The sequence below is a fragment of the Adelges cooleyi genome, unplaced genomic scaffold, assembly GCF_023614345.1.
Source record: "Adelges cooleyi isolate 19-005CV unplaced genomic scaffold, UGA_ACOO_1.1 ACOO_flye_CR_arks_rails_tigmint_CR_PRNA_2, whole genome shotgun sequence".
Lineage (NCBI taxonomy): Eukaryota > Metazoa > Arthropoda > Insecta > Hemiptera > Adelgidae > Adelges > Adelges cooleyi.
In genome coordinates this window covers 1,850,024-1,874,608 of record NW_026095860.1, presented here as the reverse complement: position 1 = coordinate 1,874,608, position 24,585 = coordinate 1,850,024, and the positions used below count along the sequence as shown (strand labels likewise).

At 33.7% G+C, this 24,585-nt stretch overlaps 1 protein-coding gene across 2 annotated transcripts in view; it reads right to left on the bottom strand.

Annotated features, from left to right (window-relative positions):
* LOC126833350 (potassium voltage-gated channel protein Shaw-like) overlaps positions 1–24,585 on the bottom strand; it is a 125,811-nt gene that overhangs the window by 70,278 nt on the left and 30,948 nt on the right. For both annotated transcript variants that reach the window (XM_050564621.1, XM_050564620.1), the window contains exon 2: positions 23,344–23,396. The gene's annotated coding sequence lies outside the window, so the exon portion shown is untranslated. The remainder of the gene's footprint in view (positions 1–23,343; positions 23,397–24,585) is intronic.

Genomic DNA, 24,585 nt, shown 5'->3' with positions numbered 1-24,585 from the left:
TTAGTATGGGCTTGTGTTTTTTTTTTTGCAAATTGAAACATATATTTTTAATTTCATAAATATGTTGCCTAAATTTTTTTAAACATGTAATTGGCGTTTGAATTTTTAATTTTCGTCAATCTATCGCTCTGGAAAATACTGAAAATTATATTAAATATTTAATGTTTTCAAAAAGAAAAAACTGTTAAATCATTTTCCGCGAAAACGAGCGTCTCGCGTTAAATAGATCATTATATTATGTATATTTTATATAAAATATGTAATATTACTCGACGCCGAAATGGATTTTTGACTGTGCGAAGAATTTCCGAAATGATAAGGAAAACGAAAAACAAGATTTACCGTATCCCATTCCAAAGATTCAGCTACAAAACCCTTCTGGTGCAGTACGCCTGTATAATATAATATATTGTATAAACAAGCGCAGAGGATATTTCCTCGTTATAACGGAATCGAAAAACGTGGCATATTTAATATTCAGCTGCAACACTACCATGCTATTGTGTTGGTTATTATTTACATTCAGTTAGGATGTTATTGTAAGTACACGAATAAAATATATTATATTAAATTTTGTTTTTTCAAATAACTATAGTCACCTAAACTTATAAACATTAAAAAAAACCCGAACATTTAATTTTATTGTAAGTATGTTGTACCTGTTATGTTTGAGAGTGTAAAATATTTTTAAACTCGGCTATGATGCTGAGAAATATATAAAAAAATATACTATTTAATTACCGGCCCCGTTATGCTTAAGTCATAATTATTATTTATCCACTGATGTCAGTTTAAAACGAATCCTTCAGCCAAAGAGTTTTCATAAAAATAGGTTTAGTTATCTTAATTTTTTTTTTTTTAACTAAACATTAAACAAAATTATTAAATAATTTTTTTTGGTATGGTTGTTAATTCTGCAAAATAAAAATTATTTATAGTACTGTTATACTGTAAGTTTAAGTACCTAATATACGGTTTAGCCTTAGAAAAAATTATATTATCATTAAAAATAATTGCATGTTGTTTACCTAACTGCGTATAACATACAAACAGCATGACAGTTGAACAAATTTATTTCATATGGAAAATTTACAAATCACAAAATATAGTTCTTGAAATTAGAAACTCAACTAATTCACCACTTGCCTTTCAAAATTTGAGAAAACACCGAAAATATGAACATATTTTTAAAATATGCTCTGATGTAGTTATGTACGAATGAATGTCATTAATCAACAGGTGTCTGAAAAACAGCATTCTCGACAGCGGGTTTAAACATTTATTTTTCATCTAAACGTAGCTGAGCAAAGTGCGTTTTTTTAGGTTCTTATAGCCGCGTTGGAGTAAAATTAACACCTATCATGAAATTGAAAGACGGCGAACAGATTGGAGAGACAATTGAATGGACCATCCTATTTTTACAATCGTTAATTATTACTTAGCTTGATAAAAAAACAGGTATTACAATATTATTGTATACTGTTAACATTTGAGACTTGTTATTGTTATTGGGCTTGATACGAGAAATTTCACGTGACTATTTTCACGTTACGCTAAAAGGTAAGTGATAAGAGATTAGAAAGATAAGAGATAAGTGATGTGTAACTACACGAAATAAACCGCAAAAACATAGCCGTGATTTAATGTTTTATTATTATAACTGAGTGGGTAAACAGTTATTATTATTATTTCCTTCTTAAGCTATTTAAGCTCAACGGAAACGCCGGATGACGTGGCGTTATATGTATTTCCTTTGATCTCGACGGCTGTGTAAGGTTTATTATACAATATTATGTGCTTTATATTAACTTCGTCGGGTTCGCTTTGATTTTCAGCTCGGATTGGCTCGTTTACGTTGTTATGTTTCGCATTTGGAAACAGATTATGCGAGGATGTTTGTTATGCAAGCAAATACTTGTACCTACACTGTGCGCGCTCGTGCATTAATCAAAGAGGTAGCACGGAGAGAGCATCCTTATACCTAAACATGGTAATAATTCCAATTTCCCATGGTAAAATTGAAATTGTACACTTAACCTGTTGCTTTAACCGGCGGAAATAAATAGCACATATTCAAATAAGAATTTTGAACAACTCTGGTCCAATGGTAACACCATTTTGGCAATACCGGGTAGGTTAGGTTAGGATAGGATCTCTTTAACGTGAGACACTAGTTTTCTCAGAAAATAATTATGAATCGGTAATTTTTCTTGTTGAAAACATTTTTATTTTTAATATTGTACAATGTTATATTGTTTGAGTATTTTTCCAGAATCTATCAACTTTTAAAACTTAAATAAAACAATTCTATAACATTGAAATAGTAATTAATTGTATACATTAACTATTTTAACATGGATATATTGTTACTGGGCTAGATACAAGAAATACCATGTCACCATTTTTGCGTTAAACTTTCATTTCCAGTAGGAGATTAGAGATCAGAGATGCGTGATAAGTAATAAGTGATAAGAGTAAATAAGCGATAAAACAGCTGCAACTAGCTATGTAAAGTGATAAGAGATTAAAGATTAGATATAAGTGATAAGAGATAACATAACTATGATTCCATGTTTTTCCGTGGATTGGAGGAATTACATTTTTTTTATATTAAAAATTAAAAAAAATCATTTGAATAAAGTTTCATTATGATACAAATTTTTATTCGACTAAGACTTGGTACAACTATGCACGCTCATTATCCACTATTCGATAAGCTATTATGATAAAGCTGCAGCGCCAAAAGTCATCTCAACAATAATCGATTTTACTATATTCCGAGCTGGGTTGCAACATTCACGTTATTATTATTGTGATTATCGTGGAGCTCTAATATTGTATTACCGACAAAATAACGTATAGATACTAGGTAGTCGTTGTGTTTGTATATTGTTATGTACTTATCTGACGGCTCAGTCATGGTCGATGCGATGATAATATTAATAATGATTTAATATTAATGATTTCGTCTTGGCCGCGCTGTGTACTTCGGCGAAAAGGGCGCTGACGAAAAACGATAACGTTATACCGTCAAAGATAGTTGGAAATAATTCCTGACGGCTTAATATATACTGGATTACACCGAAATAGCTATAATTCGTGAGTTGTGCACACCACCGACTTCCCAAGAGATTAGACTGTACTCAAATAATATTACAGTGTAGTAATAATAATACTAGTCAAAAACGTGGCACTCGACTACGATTGCTTGGCCGTCTTGCTTGGCAAAAATCGAATATTCCACGAGACCATATTCTCCCTTGACATTAACGTTCCTCGAAAACTAACGTCCGGGTCATTTATTTTTATTGTGGCGTTCAAGTATAAATGGTCTCTCAAGGGTTCAAACTTATATAAGGTGGGTAGCTTCGCCACAAAATGGTCACTTGTTTAGTATTAAAATTGTACAAGAAAACATTGGATATGTTATCTGTTATCGCTTATATTTTATCACATATCTTATCACTTTTCTCTTGACGGTAACAGTCATGAAAAAGCTTTTAAAAAACAAGTACAGTGATTGCCCGCTCGACAAGTGAAGAAAGATGTGCAATTTCTATCTCTTCTAGAGAAAAGGGTTTAACTATTTTAAAAAATTATTCCATTGAAATTTGGAACTAACTAATTGGACTATTTTTCGAAAAGTCACAGAGCATCTTAATTTTAAGTTAAAAAATATGTACATTTTTTTGGGTGTTTTTCTCAATTTTGAAGGGGAAGGGGTGACTTTTTTTAATTTTTGTCCCAATGAAATACCTTTAAGTTATGAATTTTAATCAATAGAGTTGCTACGCCAAGAAATCGGTTTATTGGTTTAAAAGATATCGTGAGTCCATAATGCAATAATAAAAACACATCATTTTAAAAAAATTGTATGCATATATAAGTACATGCTTAAATCGCTTTGTGGGTAAGTCGTTGTGGAGACAATTGCGGTCGGAAAAAGCGTCGAAAACCATTTACTCGGAAAACATGCTTATTGACATTACATACCGCATACGCTTTTCGTTTCAGCGAATATCATTTGTATTCACTGTTTGTGAGACTGTTGACGTGCGCCTATACCTGTACGACACGTACAACTTTTCATATCTAGTGAACAGCTAACCGGATCTTTGGGTTCTCAGTGATTCGTTTGTGCGTCGTGTTATAAGTCCGTTCGTGTAGGCCGTTAAATTGAAATTTAAAGCGAAAAATAAATATGACAGCTCGATGCGTTTTAAACGGTTTGGCGTATCTCGTGTTGTGCAACAGTATGCTGCTATTCAAGTACACCGCGGCCAACCCCGTGAACCAGATGACCAAACTCTTTAGTTATCCGGCGTGGCGCGATTTGAGACCCCTGGAAATCCTCGACGACAGTGGACGGTACCGAGGCATAGATGTGCTCGGATTGGGAGATACGGTAACGGTGACAAACGTAGACGCTAAAATCCGGCAAGCCCATCGCTTCCTGAGTTGCCAGTACACTATTGTCTATCGAACGTACGAAAAGTATTTGTACACCCTTGGCAAAACATGCAACGAATTTGACCGTTTAACTAGTGACAAACGGAAATGTCTGCATAAGTTTAAGCAGTTATTCGATCCGGAATTCTTAGTGTCGCGCATGCGAGGTGCACTATTCTTTTTGACTACGTTATCTCCGCAAACCGCTTTCGACGACGACGTTTTTAAATTGCTGACAAGTTTCGGCGAAATGTACGAAAAACTCGAAAAATATGGCGAAACCGAATACGAGTCTCGTTTACAAGCAACATTCAATCATTTGGACGGTCTAAGAACGAGCGCTATTGAATTTTTCCAGACCCGCTGTGGCCCGCAGACGCATTTAAACGAACAGAACTTTGGCAGTTCCACGTACAGTTGGGTCGAAGATATAATAAACCAATTATTTGGAAATCAAACGCACGACAAGGTCTACCAAGTCGAACGATTGTACACTACGGCCTTGTACGCAACAGACGAGTTATTAACATTGAATTACACTGTGCTAGGTTTCGAGTATAGCGCGGAATTAAAAGCTTCCGTATTGATCGGAAATCCTGACTCTGTTAGAGTCGAGCAAATAAACCGGTTGCTGTTAACATACTCCGACGCCTGGTCACGTCACTTGGGCCACTTGACCATTAAGGTCGATTCTAGAGAATACGGCGTCAAAGAACTTATGGCCACGGAAGTCGACGAGGCTAATGTAGACCAGAAAATCCGTCAGGTCTACGGTTTGCTGAGCTGTTTTTACGTTAAAATGCTAAAACAGTTACTGTCGTACAACAAGGCTATAGCACAATTCTTCGATTCGGGCAGCGCCGAGGACAAATTTTTCTTTCTCGAATCATTCGTGCAAACGGTCAAAAAGAGCCGTCCGGTTATAGTGTGCATGAAAGCCAGCTTTTTATATTTTCTACGCATATCCCCGCAGACCTTGGACGTGCACTTCACGAAAATCCTAATCTTCTACAGGAGTTATCTTGACATACTAAATTTCTATGAGGTAGACTTTTGTGTTGAAATGTGCGAAGAGAAAGTGTATGTAGCCGACAGGTTACTCGAGCGAATGTCAATTGTCCTGGACAAGTTATTACAAATTGAAAACGAACTCGACACATACAGTCAGACGTCTTGCGTAGTACGTCCGAAAGCACAAACACAGTGGTCCTCGGAATTTCGCGAGAAGCCATTGAGAATCGACTCGATGGAGATATCAAATGGTTTGTGCACACTGTGTTTCCGGAATTGGGGCTAAGTTTTACAACGTTAGTATAACACGTTTTCAAGCTCGATGACAACAAAGAAGTGCGAAAATTCGTGCTAAAACAATAACTGGAACATGTATAATAATTCATATTTACAATAATAAAATAAAATATTTCAATTCATTCAAATCCGAGAGTAATATAATATTATTGAATTGAACACAATAAAACGATTCTACCATCAAATTCAACAATAATTTGAGTGTATTTATTTTTTTATCATCGATGCGATAGTTGAGAGGTATTGAATTTGTCGAAATTTGTATTTTTTGTGTGTCGTAGCACCTCGAAAGATCCGAAATCGTATGCGGTTGGTACATTAGTCGGTTATAAGTAAAAAAAATACTCCTTTATCTTAAGAACCAAGAAAACCCGAAAAATATAACTGATTGGTAAATAGTTAAGTCGCTGTATCAATTGCAGTTCATTGGTTTTTTCGTGTGTAAATGGACATATATTCAGCTGATAATGTCAATATAAAGTGGATCTAAATAGATAGGAATTGACATAATACTATGCCAGTCATGACCATGACAATTTGTAAAACGGTAACAATTAGTTTCACTTGTTTGGACAAATAAAAGTATATTTAATACTAAGTAGTTCCACGTATAATTCACTTTGTTGTTTTATGATAAATTACACTAAAACCAAAAAGAATCTAAATAAACTGGTAATAAAAACAACTTATATAGGGAAAAAAACTATGATAGTACTTCAAGTTTATTTGCTAGTGATTTATGACATTTGGTTATAATAGCTTTGAATGACTTGTGATCGCTCACCCCCTAATTTGCTCAGACCTCACTAATCTAGCTCATTAAAAAAATTGTATACCTATATATTTTATAAATTTAATTTTATCAAATAAGTACTGACATATGTAATGTTGAATTAACTTTTAAATTAAGCATGCTTGTTTTGAAAAATAGTGGAATTAATTAATATTTATTCCTAAAAGTGATGGAACATTTTTATTTAGGTATTTGTTTTTTTAACGGTAGTTTTTGGAATTAAAATTGGACCTAAAGTAGATGTAACGAAAGTACCGTTAAAATATATTGCATGTAAAATTGGTTTTATATTCTAACAGAAAGATAATTTTCAAGGACAAAAAATACCGTGGAAATTTGAAAACAACAATATGCATAATGTTATAAAGACTAATGTAGTATGTATATCAAACGGAAAAAAAAAATTGTTTTTCTGTGAAACATTTTCATATTTGAAACATTTGTACAAATAAGAACACTTACAACGATTGATAAACCCCAAAATCCAAAAAAACGATAAGCAGTATGGTGTATTGTAAGAAAAGTCAAAATGCTACAAATAAAATATGTTTTTCAACGAATAATAGAGTATATTTTAGTACATCTTTTTTTCTATTAGGATTATAATTTTAAAAAATAATCAATACAACCTATTTAATAATAACGGCCTTCGACGTACAAGAGAACCGGGACTGATAAATTATATTTTAGTCATCATAAAAATATGAAAAACACGATAATAATTATTATATAGCCTTAATAATTGGACACTGCCGTTGGATGGAATAAAAAATAAACCAATACTAAATAAGTGTCGTATATTGTTTCTGTATTATTGTCGTACAGTTGATGGAATTAAAATAAATTTATTACATGACTTTTTTTATGCCCTGCAGTTTTAGACGGTACGGGCACGTTGTTATAAAGCAAGCGTAACGTGGGTATCTCGATAATGTTTACAATATTTTGAACGAGCAAAAAAAAAAAAATGTATGTACATTTTAACGATTACTATTGTTTCATTTATGTAAGCCGTGGAAATGGAAACGCACGATTTAGCACACAAGTGTTTTTCTAAAGTAAAAAAAATTGTGTTTTCTAGTCGAGGCCGAGGGCGAAATTCGGCAAAACAATACTTAAAAAAAAAAAACATTTTTTTAAACTTTCGTTTACTTTGGAACTAGGTATCACTTTTGCAACATGTGCGGTGACGTGCAAAATCATACAAAAGCCTCACTTTCCAACGGTTAAAACAACTTAAACAAAAATACAGGGTGATTGGTTAACTATGAACGGAGATCACGTGTGTCAACGGTACTCGTACACACTTTTATGTAGGTGTTACTGGGAGATATCATAATCACTGTTGGAATATTTACAGAATACATTTTCCAGCCACTGGTCATAAGTTCCATAGTCGCAGGTTCTCTCATAATACCTAACATATCAGGGATAATGTGGCGGATGCATGTACAAGTACAAGTCTTAGACAACAGATTTTTACCTTTAATGTTATACTGCTTAAAGTGACTCCAGGTAATTTAGATAAAATAAATTCTTAGTGAAGAAAGGTTACAATTGTAGGTAAAGGAAACACGTCGTACACGTTTACATGCAGTTGACGCAATACTGCAATTTTTAGTAGTCGTACAAATTGTGAATTTTATTTTATTTAACTTGAAATAATAGTTGCACAATAAATGATGTCGCATAATAATAGTGATCAAGTAGACATGTGAACGTGCAAAAAAAAAAAAATTTGTTAAAAATATATACATAATAGCTGTTGCATGAGTACCACGATTATGGTTACTGCGGTTAAATCGCTATTCAACAGGTATGATACCATATAATTTACGGTCAACCGTCCGAAAGTATGTTTGCATAGCTAGATAAAAACTGCTTATAAGTAATATGACAATAATTGTATGGTGAAAAGTAATATCTTTACCAAGTCATAGCTAACGAACGGGTACATGAAAATAAAACTGTCAAACGCTAATATTTTATTTAATTTCTTCCCTACTAATATAAGGAATAAAAAATAGGCGTTCCGAATTAAAAAAAAAACACATTTACATATTTTTTACGAATAAGGGATGTATTTAAAAATATAGCACAATATGTACTTTGAAGTATTGGAAAAAAATAAATCACCCTGTATATGTATATATATATATTATTAAATCGCTTTGTGGGTAAGTCATCGTGAAGTCAATTGACGAAAAAAAAGTAAAATCGAAAACACGCCGTCGGAAAAAACATATACTCGGAAAACTTGTACATTGACATCACATACCGTATACGCTTTTCGTTTTAGCAAAACGTATCGTTTGTGTTCACATTGATTGACTGATGACGTGCATTTATACCCGTACAGAAATATTAGTATCAGTCCGACACGTACAACTTTTCATACCTAGTAAACAGCTATTGCCAGGTCTTTGTGTTCTCAGTGATTCGTTCGAAAGTGTTTCGTGTAAGCCGTGATTGAAATTTTAAGCGAAAAAAAATAATCATGACTGCTCGATGCGTTTTAAACGGTTTGGCGTTTCTCGTGTTGTGCAACAGTATGCTGCTATTCAAGTACACCGCGGCCAACCCCGTGAACCAGATGACCAAACTGTTTAGTTTTTCGGCGTGGCGCGGTTTGAGACCCCTGGAAATCCTCGACGACAGTGGAGGGTACCGAGGCATAGATGTGCTCGGATTGGGAGATACGGTAACGGTGACAAACGTTGACGCTAAAATCCGGCAAGCCCATCGCTTCCTGAATTGCCAGTACACTATTGTCTATCTAACGTACGAAAAGTATTTGTACACCCTTGGCAAAACATGCAACGGTTTCTTATCTACCGGCAAACGGGATTGTCTGAACAAGTTTAGACGGATATTCGATCCGGAAATCTTAGTGTTGCGCCTGCAAAGTGCGCTATCCTTTTTGACCTCGTTATCTCCGCAAACCACTTTCGACGACGACGTTTTCGATTTGCTGACAATGTTCGGCGAAGCTTACGAACACTTTCGAGAAAATGGCGAAACCGAATACGAATCTCGTTTACAAACAACCTTCACTAAGTTGGATGATGTCGGAACGAGTGCTATTGAATTTTTCAAGAACCACTGTGGTCCGGAGTCGCATTTTAACGAGCAGAAATTCGGCAGTTCCGCGTACAGCTGGGTCAAAGATACAGTAGCCGCAGTACAATCGGAAACGACAATCGCCACCGACCAATTTAACGAAATATACACTATGGCCAATAAAGCGATAGACGAGTTCTTGATATTGGATTACACCCAGCTAGGTTTCCAGTTCATTTCGCGATTAAGCGTTACCGTTTCGATGGGAAATGCGGACTCTGCCGATAGAGTTAAGCAAACAAACCGGTTGCTGTGCACAGACCCTGACGCCTGGTCACGTCATTTGGGCCAATTGAGCATTAACGTCGATTCTAGGGAATACGGCGTCAAAGAACTTTTGGCCACGGAAGTCGACGAGGCTAATGTGGACCGGAAAATCCGTCACGTCTACGATTTGCTGAGCTGTTTTTACGTTAAAATACTAAAACAGTTATTGTCGTACAACAAGGCTATAGCACAACTCTTCGATTCGGGCAGCGCCGAGGACAAATTTTTCTTTCTCGTATCATTCGTGCAAACGGTCAAAAAGAGCCATCCGGTTGTAGTGTACATGAAAGCCGCCGTTTTTTATTTTCAACGGTTATCCCCTCAGACCTCGGACGTGCACATCGCGAAAATTCTGAACTTCTACAAGAGTTCTCTTGAAATACTAAGTGTCTACGAGACAGAATTTTATATTAAAAGGAACAGAGTGAAAGTGTATTTCGACGACAGGTTACTTGAGCGAATGGAAATTATCCAGGACAAGTTGTTAAAAATTGAAAACGAACTCGACACATACAGTCAGACGTCTTGCGTAGTACAAAGCACACAGCCAGTATATATTGAAAATTCGCGGGAAGCAATTGAGAATCAACTCGATGTAAAAATCAAATGGTTTTTGAACACTGTGTTTCCGGAATTGGGACTAATGTTTACAATAGTATAACACGTTTTCAAGCCCGATGACAACAAAGAAGTGCGACAATTCGGGCTAAAACCATAACAGGAAAATGTATAATAATTCATATTTACAATAATAAAATAAAATATTTCAATTCATTCAAATCCGAGAGTAATATAATATTATTGAATTGAACACAATAAAACGATTCTACCATCAAATTCAACAATAATTTGAGTGTATTTATTTTTTTATCATCGATGCGATAGTTGAGAGGTATTGAATTTGTCGAAATTTGTATTTTTTGTGTGTCGTAGCACCTCGAAAGATCCGAAATCGTATGCGGTTGGTACATTAGTCGGTTATAAGTAAAAAAAAACTTCTTTATCTTAAAAACCAAGAAAACCCGAAAAATATAACTGATTGGTAAATAATTAAGTCGCTGTATCAATTGCAGTTCATTGATTTTTTCGTGTTAAAATGGACATATATTCAGCTAATAATGTCAATATAAAGTGGATCTAAATAGATAGGAATTGACATAATACTATGCCAGTCATGACCATGACAATTTGTAAAACGGTAACAATTAGTTTCACTTGTTTGGACAAATAAAAGTATATTTAATGCTAAGTAGTTCCACGTATAATTCACTTTGTTGTTTTATGATAAATTACACTAAAACCAAAAAGAATCTAAATAAACTGGTAATAAAAACAACTTATATAGGGAAAAAAACTATGATAGTACTTCAAGTTTATTTGCTAGTGATTTATGACATTTGGTTATAATAGCTTTGAATGACTTGTGATCTCTTACACCCTAATTTGCTCAGACCTCACTTAGCTAGCTCATTAAACAAATTATATCTATATACTTTATAAATTTAATTTAAAAAAATAAGTACTGACATATGTAATGTTGAATTAACTTTTAAATTAAGCATACACTCACGCTGTGAACGTTGCCCGCATCACACGTGTTAACTTAACTCCGCATTAATGAAACTATCTCAGCTTTTTCTGATTTTTTTGTGTTCTTATGTTGTACTAAAAAAAAATCACCAGACAGTGCTCTTTAAGATACGCTAATCACAACTTTGGTTGGACCATCTTCGATCACATTAAAACAAGTAAACTGGTAATTATAATTACAAATATCAAATACTGCAGCGCGCTGTTTATCGCTAACGACTCTCCTGCTATCGGTCGGCGGCAGTCATCCGTTTATTAAATCCAATAATTTATCCATAACGACTTACAATGTCATATACTTTTAAATCACCAAAAGACCGCACCTCTAATAAGAGTACAACAAAGCCAAACCATATTATCACTTAAAAATGGCCAAAGCAACACTACTTATACAGCTAAACTGTCAAGAATACATGCATACTAAATCCTTCTGTGCACACCCAGCTAGATGCGTCCGTTGCTATATGCCTTATGTAATGAAAATCACCCAGCATCCTATAAAGGCTTTAATGACAAATAATTCTCCAACATCAAAATCACTACTCATACTTCTCTGGAGTGCCAACGGTATAAAAAACCATCTAGTTGAACTACAACAAACCCTTCACGAAAAAAGAATCGACGTAGCTTTAATATCCGAAATACACTTAACTGAATCAATGAAAATTTACATATCAGGCTATGAAATAATCCATACAAATCATCCGGATAACACATCTCACGCTGGTGCAGCAGTTCTTGTCAGATCTTCTTCAATCTGCAACTATATATTTAACATTGGACCACTCCCCTATCACGTTGACCTCCTGTTATTGCCCATCAAAGCATAAAATAACTGTAACCACTAGCGATGAAGAAATCAACCAGTTTTTGCAATCTCCACTGCCCATGGACAGACCACCAAAATGCTTCTCTCCTAGAGAAGTAAAGGCAGTAATGCAGAAATTCCCTCTGGGTAAATCTCCCGGATTCGATCTAATAACAGCCGAAGTAGCTCGAAATCTTCCACCAAAAGCAATCATTCGCCTAACACACTAACTTACTAAACGCAACTCTAAGTTTCTCATACTTTCCAATCTCATGGAAGTTCTCATTAATAATTATTTTTCCAAAGCCCAACAAATCAAGCATCATCTTACAGACCCATGAGTCTCCTACCTTTTTTCTCCAAACTATTCGAAAAACTAATTTTGAAACGATTATATTCAGTTATTAAAGAGAAATAAATTATTCCTGATACCCAATTTGGATTCCGAGAATCACACTAAACAATACATCAAATCCAAAGTATTGCAATTTCCAGCTCGCTGGAAAAGTAGCTTTATACATCTGCATTATTCCTAGATGTCTCGCAAGCGTTCGATAAGATACGGCACCCAGGGCTCTTATATAAATTAAAAACCTTCCTACCGCAACCATATTACGTCTTTTTCAAATCTTATCTCAGCGAAAGACACTTTGCTGACAGATATGGAGCAGAGCGTTCCGATATTTCTAATACAAAACTATGATAACAATTATGCACAATCATTGGCGGCAACAGTTATATTCTGTATTATTTCAGCAATGTGTTGACTAAAAAAAAAAAATTTGTCAAAAATATTTACACAATAGCTGTTGCATGAGCACCACGGTTATCGTTACCGTGGGTAAATCGCTATTGAACAGATATGATACCATATTATTTAAGGTCAATGACCGTCCAATACGACGCATCGAGAGTACGGATAACGACGGTCCGAAAGTATGTTTAAATAGTTAGATAAAAACTACTTACAAGTAATATGACAATTATATGGCGAAAAGTAATATCTTTACCAAGTCATAGCTAACGAACGGATAAATGAAAATGAAACTTTCAAACACCCTGTATATATATATTATTAAATCGCTTTGTGGGTAAGTCATCGTGAAGTCAATTAACGGCAAAAGAGTAAAATCGAAAAACGAAGTCGGAAAAAAAATATACTAATATATACTCGGAAAACTTGTATATTGGCATTACATACCGTATACGCTTTTCGTTTTAGCAAATATCGTTTGTATTCACATTGGTTGACTGATGACGTGCATCTATACAGGTGTATTAGTATCAGTCCGACACGTACAACTTTTCATACTTAGTAAACAGCTATTGCCAGATCTTTGTGTTCTCAGTGATTCGTTCGGAGGTGATTCGTGTAGGCCGTTAAATTGAAATTTAAAGCGAAAAAATAAATATGACAGTTCGATGCATTTTAAACGGTTTGGCGTTTCTCGTGTTGTGCAACAGTATGCTGCTATTCGATTCCACCTCGGCCAACCCCGTGAACCAGATGACCAAACTCTTTAGTTATCCGGCGTGGCGCGGTTTGAGACCCCTGGAAATCCTCGACGACAGTGGACGGTACCAAGGGATAGATGTGCTCGGATTACGGGATACGGTAACGGTGACAAACGTTGACGCTAAAATCCTGCAAGCCCATCGCTTCCTGAGTTGTCAGTACACTACTGTCTATCTAACGTACGAAAATTATTTGTACACCCTTGGCAAAACATGCAATGGATTTGGCCGTTTTAGTACCGGCAAACGGGATTGTCAGCATAAGTTTATGCAGATATTCGATCCGGAAATCTTAGTGTTGCGCATGCAAAGTGCACTATTCTTTTTAACTTCTTTATCTCCGCAAACCGCGTTCAACGGCGTCATTTTTAATTTGCTGACAAGGTTCGGTGAAGTGTACGAAAACCTCGAAAAACATGGCGAAACCAAATCTCGTTTACAAACAACATTCAATAAATTGGACGTTCTCAGAACGAGCGCTATTGGTTTTTTCATGGAGCGCTGTGGTCCGGAGTCGCATTTAAACGAACAGAAATTCGGCAGTTCCACGTACAGCTGGATCAAAGAAATAGTAGCCACAATATGGGAAACGCACAACGTTGCCGACAAATTTAATAAAATATACATTATGGCCAATAAAGCAATAGACGAGTTCTTGATATTGGATTACACCCAGCTAGGTTTCCAGTTCATTTCGCGATTAAGCGTTACCGTTTCGCAGGAAAATACGGACTCTGCCGATAGAGTTAAGCAAACAAACCGGTTGCTGTTAACATACTCTGACGCCTGGTCACGTCACTTGGGCCAACTTGAGCGTTAACGTCGATTCTAGGGAATACGGCGTCAAAGAACTTTTGGCCACAGAAGTCGACAAGGCTAATGTAGACCGGAAAATCCGTCACGTCTACGATTTGATGAGCTGTTTTTACGTTAAAATGCTAAGACAGTTATTGTCGTACAACAAGGCTATAGCACAATTCTTCGATTCGGGCAGCGCCGAGGACAAATTTTTCTTTCTCGAATCATTCGTGCAAACGGTCAAAAAGAGCCATCCGGTTGTAGTGTACATGATAGCCGCCGTTTTTTATTTTCAACGGTTATCCCCTCAGACCTCGGACGTGCACATCGCGAAAATCCTGAACTTCTACAAGAGTTCTCTTGATATACTAAATTTCTATGAGACAGACTTTTATGTTTTAAGGAACAGAGTGAAAGTGTATTTAGACGACGGGTTACTTGAGCGAATGGAAATTGTCCAGGACAAGTTGTTAAAAATTAAAAACGAACTCGACACATACAGTCAGACGTCTTGCTTAGTACAAAGCACACAGCCAGTATATATTGAAAATTCGCGAGCAGCAATTGAGAATCGACTCTATGGAAAAATCGAATGGTTTTTGAACACTGTGCTTCCGGAATTGGGACTAATGTTTACAACGTTAGTGTAACACGTTTTCAAGCTCGATGACAACAAAGAAGTGCGAAAATTCGTGCTAAAACAATAACTGGAACATGTATAATAATTAATATTTACAATAATAAAATAAAATAATTCAATTCATTATAATTCGAGTGTAATATAATATTATTTAATTGAACACATTAAAATGATTTTACCATTAAATTCAACAATAATTTGAGTGTATTTATTTTTTTATCATCGATGCGATAGTTGAGAGGTATTGAATTTGTCGAAATTTGTATTTTTGTGTGTCGTAGCACCTCGAAAGATCCGAAATCGTATGCGGTTGGTACATTGGTCGGTCATACGGAAAGAAAAACTGGTTTATCCTAAGAACCAAGAAAACCCGAAAAATATAACTGATTGGTAAATAATTAAGTCGCTGTACTCAATTGCAGTTCATTGGTTTTTTCGTGTTAAAATGGACATATTATTCATACCATACGTGTAGATATAAAATGGATCCAAACGGATAGAAATTGTCATATTACCATACCAATCATGGAGATGACTATTTGTAAAACGGTAACAGGGAAAAAAACCATGATAAAACTATGATAAACTGTGTACTAAAAATGTTGACTGGTCGATAATGAGTTTCGGATAACTAATTTAAAATTATAAGAATTTTAAAGTTAGGATGGGAGGGGAAGTGCGGTTGGGAAATGCGTGCAGATAAAAATAATACTTCATAATATGTATGTGGTATTAATTAATATTTATTCCTAAGAGTGACGGAACAATTTTCTTTAGGTATTTGTTTCTTTAACCGTAGTTATTTGGAATTAAAATTGTGTGACTAATGTACAGTGAAAATATTTTACAAGTAAAATTGGTTTTATAAATCTTCTAACAGAAATATAGTTTTCAAGGACAACCATGGAAATTTTATAACAGCAATATGCATAATGTTGTAAAAACTAACGTAGTATATCGAACGAAAAAAAATGGTTTTTTAGTGAAATGTTTTCATATTTCAAACATTTGTGCAAACAAGAACACTCACAACTTACTGTAGCAAAATTACAAGTATACAATTTTGATGATAAAACCTTAAGTCCCCAAAAAAATTATAAGTAGTTTGGTACATTGTAAGAAAAATAATAATGTTACAAATAATAGAAAATATTTTAGTACATTTTTTTTTTAATAGGCCCGTAATTTAAAAAAAAATAATCAATACAACCTATTTAATAATAACGGCCTTCGCCTTACAAGAGAACTGGGACTGATAAACTATTTAGTCATCATAAAATTATGATAAACAATATAATACAAATTATTATATGCCTTAATAATTGGACACTGCCGTTGGATAGAATAACAAATAAACCTATGCTAAATAAGTGTCCTATTTTGTTCTGTAAAATTGTCGTACAGTTGATGGAATTAAAACAAATGTATTATATATATATATTTTTTTTTTTTTACTTTAGTCCAATAAGTGTACATTAAAGTGAATAAAAACGGAGAAGAAATTTTAAAGACCCTGTAATTGTAGACGGTTGGTGCACGCTATTATAAAGCAAGCTTAGATACCCATATCTAAATATTGTTTACAATCCTTTGGACGAGCAAAAAAAAAATGTACATAAACGATTACTGTAGGTTCATTTATGTAAACAGTGGAAATGGGAACGCACATCTCAGCACACAAGTGTTTTCCTAAAGTAAAGAAATTGTGTTTTCTAGTCGAGGCCAAGGGCAAAATTCGATAAACAATACTCAATGTATTATATTATTGTTATTGCTCTAAATGTAACATGTTCATCTGACTGCTGGACATCACTGTCTAAGTTACTACATATCAGTTTACCTTGTGCTGCATATATGTGCTACAACGAATTATTAACACAGGACACTGCAGCTAGAAGAAATCAACAAAGTAACCCAAGATAATAATAGTTATATCGTTGGAAATTTCGGAAACACACTAACGCAGTTAAACAAGGTTTTTTATTTTTCATTTTGACCGCTCTTTGAAGTTTAACGAATTAGCTTAGTAAATAAGTTTACCCTTATCAATAAAGCCTACACAGTAAAAAACATAGTAAAAAACGTGCAAACGAGTAAATAAATCTAGTAAATGAGTAACCATATCGAGTAAATGAGTAAACGAACGGAGTAAATCAGTTATTAATTCTAGTGAACAAGTAAGCAGACCTTGTAAACTGATTAATAAAATTGATTTTAATATTTTCCAATATTTTGGTTTTGCGCTATTTTTTAATACATAAACCTTTATCAATCCTCAATACAATACAATAAACTACTTACTAAACACTTAATAAAGTTGTTTATATAATAATAATAATAGATAACGTGACGCCAAAACGTCCAATCAAATATTTTAAGATTGACATTGTTAATAATATTATGTCATGTTTGCATTGCCGTTTCCTTTGCAGTGTCTACTGCAGGTAAGGTAGCCGTCCATATTTTATTCGGTTCAACGATGATTTTTCATTGAAACCCAATTACTTTGTTCGCGTATCAACTATCATATAATGTTCATAACGTACACTGCACTGTGTAAACAACCGTCCCTGTACAATGTAAGTGTTCATAATATATTATTATACTCTTATTGTATACAAAACGACGTGAGCTTTAGTGTAGTTCATCGTGGCATGTACTGTTGTTTGTGATAAAAAATTGTATAATATTACATTAAATATTTGTATTGTAAAATTTGAATTCCTATTATTATGCCCTTTTTATGCGCGATATTTATATGAAAAATCCCTCGAGGGCCACACGGTGTCATGTCGACTGGAAACGTTTTTTTTATCTGTTAGTTTTTTTCTAAAAGAGCCACCTTCGGTTTTTGCAAAAATTTAACTCTCTGTTTAACTTATACATATATATATATTATATATTTTTTTTTTCAGCGTTGGTTAGACGTGTCTATCACTTTTTTTTTTTTGTAGCCATTATTAAACAACATGACTGTTCAGCAATTGCGCATAATAACAAAGTTAACAAATCAATTAAAGATAATAACAAATTAAGAAAATAGTAGTAAATTAAACACACATTTATTTACAAATTGAAAAATGAAATAAATAAGTGCAACCAGCGCTCAGAAAAATATATCCATAACAGCGAAGTTAATTGAAACTTGATTCGCGTTTATTGTTACTTAAACAAAATGTCAATTACTTTCTTCGATGAAATCCAATTTATTTTTCTCAATTGCTGACATAAAAGTTAAAAAAATCGTACCTGCTTAATGTTTTTTTTTTTTTTTTTACAAACATACTCTCTTGAGTAATAGAAAAGAAGTCTTTATGCGAGCTACGTGTACAAACGTTTACCCGAAATCGCCGTTTGCAAAAAACTCGGTTTTAACTGGTTGATAACGATGCTCCACGATAGCAGTGTATAAATTATAACAATAATTGGCCGGATTCCGAGTACCGTTTTGGGAGCCAAATAATGCCGGGGCCGTCATCCTCAGCTTCGGTAATGGTTTATGAAAATCGGTGCAATTGTCTTGGTTTAAGTTAATTAGTTTCCTGGCGCTTTCAATATCAAATAAATAACGTTTTGGTCGACTTGGCCACTACACTATTATACTATTGATTATTTAATGTTGTTTAATATGTGATTTCTATTGTTTTATCAATTGTTAAATCAATCAAATTGTTATGTTTGAAACGTGTCGTTATGGCCACCCACTTGCAGGGCAGTTTGCCTAAAGGTTGTTGCTCTCTTTGAGAAAAAAACAATTACTAGTTTCATCCAACAGAATCATTTGGAAAATAAATCTCTATTGATCATAATATTGTCTATATGACATTAATAATGCCTTTGGCTAAACTTAAAAAATAACAAGAAACAAACTGTTTGTTAGAATTACATGCATTTTTAGGATTTTTACAATTATTTATATTTTATATTATTTTATTCTTGTTCCGTCTTCAATTTGTTAAACGCCTAGCGAGATGTTCTGTTTTCGAGGTGAGGGGAAGTGGGAGAATACATCCAATATAGTTTAAGTGCAAAACCGTACGTGGACGGTTTTGAAACCGAGCAAAAGTTTAGCAGTTAAACGAAATTGCTAAAAAAAAAAAAAACTGCGCTTCAGAAAAAACTAGGTAAATAAAATGGTAAAGCGCAATTTATCGAAATATCGAAATCAATAACCGTTTTAGCCGAAACCATTCCAGTCGACTTCAATAATAGCCCCGTACTTAAGCTATTCAATTTTAAATTATAGTGTACTTGGCGGTAATTTCAAAACGTTTTACATAGTATGAGGCAAATCGAGTGCAGAACGATACAAGTACTTAACATGTATTTTTTTTATTAAATCCAGGTATATATTTGTATAAAGTACTAACGTTGTACACGAATACTATTGAGATTAATAAATCAAACAGCCGTGGTAAGGCAAAAATAAAAAAAGCGTTCTTCGTCAACGTTAATGTTTTCTTTTGCTCGGCTCAAAAAGAACAAAAAAACACCATAAAAAGACTTTTTGAGCTAGAAGAATTGCATTAGCTCGGATGATGTAAATAGGGCGCCGAGTAAAATATTCCATTCAATGTTTTCTGTTCGAATTTTCGGTCTGTGAGTGAATAATAATATATTTTAACATATTCCTTTCTGGAGAGGGCACACGTTAATGGTATTTATTTAATTGACTTTCAACGTCGACTAAATTGATAGGTTTTGCGATAATTTGTTTTCCATGTTCACCGAGGGCAAAACGCTCAGTTTCTTTTAAAATCTTTGCAATGATTTGTCGACCGTTTTAGCTTATATTATTTTAATATATAAGGCAACACGTTCGTTACATTATCATTTCAACGGTTTTCATCTTTTAGATCTTAAACGGTACCGCATATATTTAGTTAACTATATTTAAATTGAAAATAATTTTCGGAAAACATTGACCGGCCGACAACAACATCCAAGTTTTGGACGAGTACTTTTTGAGTTACTAAAGTTTAAAATTTAAAACGGGTGGAAGGGTGGAGGGAAGTATTGTCTTACCTGTGCACATTATACCTAAGTTTTAAACTTTAACAACTACAAAAGGAATTATCCAAAACTAGTTATTGGCCAATCGACATTTTCAGGAAATCATCCTTTGAATTTAAAATGACAATTAAATGTATATATATATCATCATTTTCAAGTTTCAAAAGTCGATAGGTTTCTGGGGATATTATAAGATCTAAAAAAAATTCAATAAAATATTTTATGTTATTGACACTTTGGAGAATTTTTCACATTTCAACAATGCCATCAAACCCGCCGGTTGTATTTGCTTATCTACTTTTCTTTGCACTTGAGAATTTTTTTCCAGACAAGTAAGTAAATAGTTGGCTTTGAAGTAAGATTTAAAACGGCGGAAAACTGAAAGAGAATTTTTTTTTCTAAAGTGATGACAATCAGAGCTTATTGATTTTGTCGCACAAAGGGCAGTTTCGATTGTTTCAACTCGTTTTACAAAAAAAAAAACAGTTCAATCGCACTTCAATATTTTTTAAAAGCTTTACCAACAATTGTACTCTTGTAAGTAGTGCAATTCACGACTCTGGTCTAATCTTGAGTATGTGTTGAATTTTTACTTTGTGATAATAACAATAAGCAAGATATTAAAAACTAGAAAAAAAATAGCCGTTGTCAGAAAAGGCCATCCAGCTGGCGAATTGTCAGAACAATATCAATAAGTTACAAACTCTGTATGTAATAGGTGCTAGTTGAATTTTTAAAAATTTTAAGCTCAACCCAAAATGAAAACAAAAGCTGGTTGTAAATGACTAAATGAAAAGCTCGAACCACGAAGACCCACTAAAACTTTTACAAATATTAAAAAAATAACTTATAATTAATATATGCTGTATTCATCTAGAAATATCATATCAAATGGAATCTCCTTATTGAAGCTCATCATAAAGTAGTCACTATCTAATTGTTTGAATTAATGTTGACAAGAAACTCAAATGGGATTCAAATAGATCTTCAAATGGGATTAATTAATTTGAAAACGTTTTTGCTTAAAATAAATTATGTTAGGTAACTTTGTTTTAATATAACATATCAGTCTTATGCCTAAAAGCTTATGGAATAACATGTGTAATTTCCAAAGTTTCAGAAGATTGGCATCTTTACACAATAATATTATATTAGCCGCTTTCTTGTCGGCCACGGGCAGAACCACAAGTTTCGGTGTGGCCATCATCAAAGTAACTTTTTTTACTAATTAAATTATTGTAACGATTGCGCACACAAAACAAAAAACTCAACACAAACTTACTAGTAAAAAAAAAAACTAGTCAAACGACGTTTTGCACTGACTGTAAAAAATATGATCACTACACAAAATACTGTGCACAATATCTTTTCCAGAATACCTTGCAATATTGGTTTGACGAATCATGTTATTATTTTACTTGTAATAAATAAGGGCGAAACATTGGACTGCGGTGAAAACTTTTACCACTGGCGGTATTGTAAAACTTGGAAAACATTTATGTAATAAAGTCCGTAGGGAGAAAAAAGTCATGACGGATTTCGCGTAACGCGTTAGCTATGATGTTACATAAAACGAATAATAATCCACCGAAACTCTACTCGAAATTGCATTTTTCACATCATTCGTACGCCAACACCTGTTGCGGGGGTGTAATTTTCGAAATTTAATCGACAGCAGAAATAATTTTTCCAGGGCACATCAAAATCAAATTAGTCACCGCCTCGTTCGCTCGATTGAGGAAAACCTATTAAAAAAAAAATCATAACTCTAAAAAAAAAAAAAATACCACGATACAAATCCGCATAAACGATAGAAACGTGGTGTAAACGCAGGTTGACCGTCAGACTGTAAAACTAAAAAAATTGAATCGATATTTTATTGAATGATTTAGACGATACCTATGTTTCAGCACGATTATTGTGGGACAATAATGCGAGCATAATGAATTATGGTACTGTACAATAAAATATTGTGATATCATTAAACATTTAGGTATAGTTTGACATTTTTGTTCTCATCGTGAAATACAACCCAACCTACGACTGAATGAAATAGAGTAAATACAAGGTGATACATCTGGTGTAACTCACTCATTTTCTGGGAAAATATGAATCTTTTGAAAATTATTCAATTTCCTGTACTTGTAGGTACTTTCTGGTACTTTCTAATACCGAATGTTTTATCTCTAATCTCTTACCTATTACCTCACATCCAGCTGGACCATCTCAGCATACAGCTGGATCATCCCTTAACTATAATCTCTTTTCTTTAATCTAGTATCTCTTTTCCATTATCTCTAACTCTTCTCTTATCACTTATCTTTTAATTTTTTTCTTACCTCTAGTCTCTAATCATTTATCTCTTATCACTAATATCTTATTATTTATTTATTATCTCTTGTTTCTATTATTTATCTCTAATCTCTTATCATTTAGCCCCTATCTCTTATCATTATCTCTAATCTCTCATAATTTATCTCTCACCAATTATCTCTTTTCTTTTATCTCTTATCAATTATGTCTTAGCATTTATCTTTTATCACTTATCATTTATTTCTGGTCTCTAATCATTTTTCTCTTATAATTTTTTGAGTTAGGGGCCGAATAGGACTGAAAATGGTCCCTCTTTTAAGGTGAGCTTTATGCACTGAATAACAAGGAATAATTTTTTTTATGTCATTATTTTTTTACTTAACTGTCGAAATCTTCAATTTTTTACTTATCGAAAAAATGAAAACGGGGTGCTCATTTGGGGGTTACCCAGATGTTTAATCACCTATTACTTACCTTTCATGCTGGAACACCCTGTATAATGTATACTCGGTAACGTTCGGCTACTGGTTTTTTTTAAACCAAAGACATATAACATAATTATAAAGTCAAAATATGTAATATCTTTGCAATGCCATAGCCTTTGAACAGACATTTATTAATAATTGAAATTCGAACATTGTCTAGTATTATTATAAACTAAAGTTATACGAGTGTCTAAATAAGTTTTAGCACAAAGCTATCGATTGAATTTGAATCCAAAATACTCACCATCACTCGTCACTCGACTTAACTTGAATAGACACCTTGCTTACATGACTCATCTGAAAATAAACAGACATTAGGTTAGTTTTTTTTCCGCGTTTAAACTGTTATTGTTTAACGCACACACGGTGGAAAATTTGCCAAGCCTTAGCATCATATTAATAATAATAACATTTTGATGTTCTTCAACACAAACATAACATAATATTATTATCATCATAAACTTGTCAGATTTTACGCGCACTTTTTACGATAATAATAATAATAAAAAATATATAATATTATTCATTTTCGAAACTACCCTATCGATACAGCGCATGCACACAATATACATAATATATAATGTCTGATCGCCCGATATTTATTATTCAAGACCCAGCGACGTCGCGTAGAAAGCATAAACGTCAGCCATAAAAGTTTTGTTTTCACACTATATCCATACAAAAACTAAAATACAATAGGTAGGTGCATTACAATAGGCCAAGTGACATTTTAAAAATTTAACGGCTGACCCTAAGTACATAAGTAACGAGCGCGTGTGCCGGGTACACCATAGAGCACACTAGACGCCCTTTGTGTACACTCGAGTTCCGGGGATTTATTTTGAATTCTAAAACAAGCAATACACCATGTATATAATATGCTACTACGTGCTCCAGCAATTTGTTTACAAACAGATTGAATCTACCTACTTGGGTACATTTGAAATGTATGCTTTGAAGAAGAAAAAAAGGATAATTCCAACAGAACGGGGTCGATCAGTGTTCATCGCTAAGGAATATCATCCAAAGAAAAGCACTAAAGATAATATTATATTACTTAGTGTTATTCAAGAGAGGATTTGTCAAAAAAAAAGAGAAATAGGAATATTGATGTAACTCAGTTTGGTTTCAGAAATGGGTTTAAACGTTCCAAATCAACGATGTAGACACTTTCATCATTTTCACGTGTCTATATGTTTTGTAACTTTGAAGAAGAAGCCATCAGGAGACCATGAAAATGCTACACTTACTATTACAATTACTAATGCAGTTCTAGAGAAAATAGAGGCGTTTGGAAGGTGGACGTACGGGCCTAATACTAATGCACAAAGAGAAAGAAGATGTAAAAACAGTAAAAAGTCTGCAAATTTAACAACTTTGGTACAACTGCCACTAACACGATCAACCAATGCCAACTTGATAAAACCATAAAATCCAGGGTTTTTTTTTTTTCTAGCTAGTTATCACGTTTATTTCAGACTTGTAA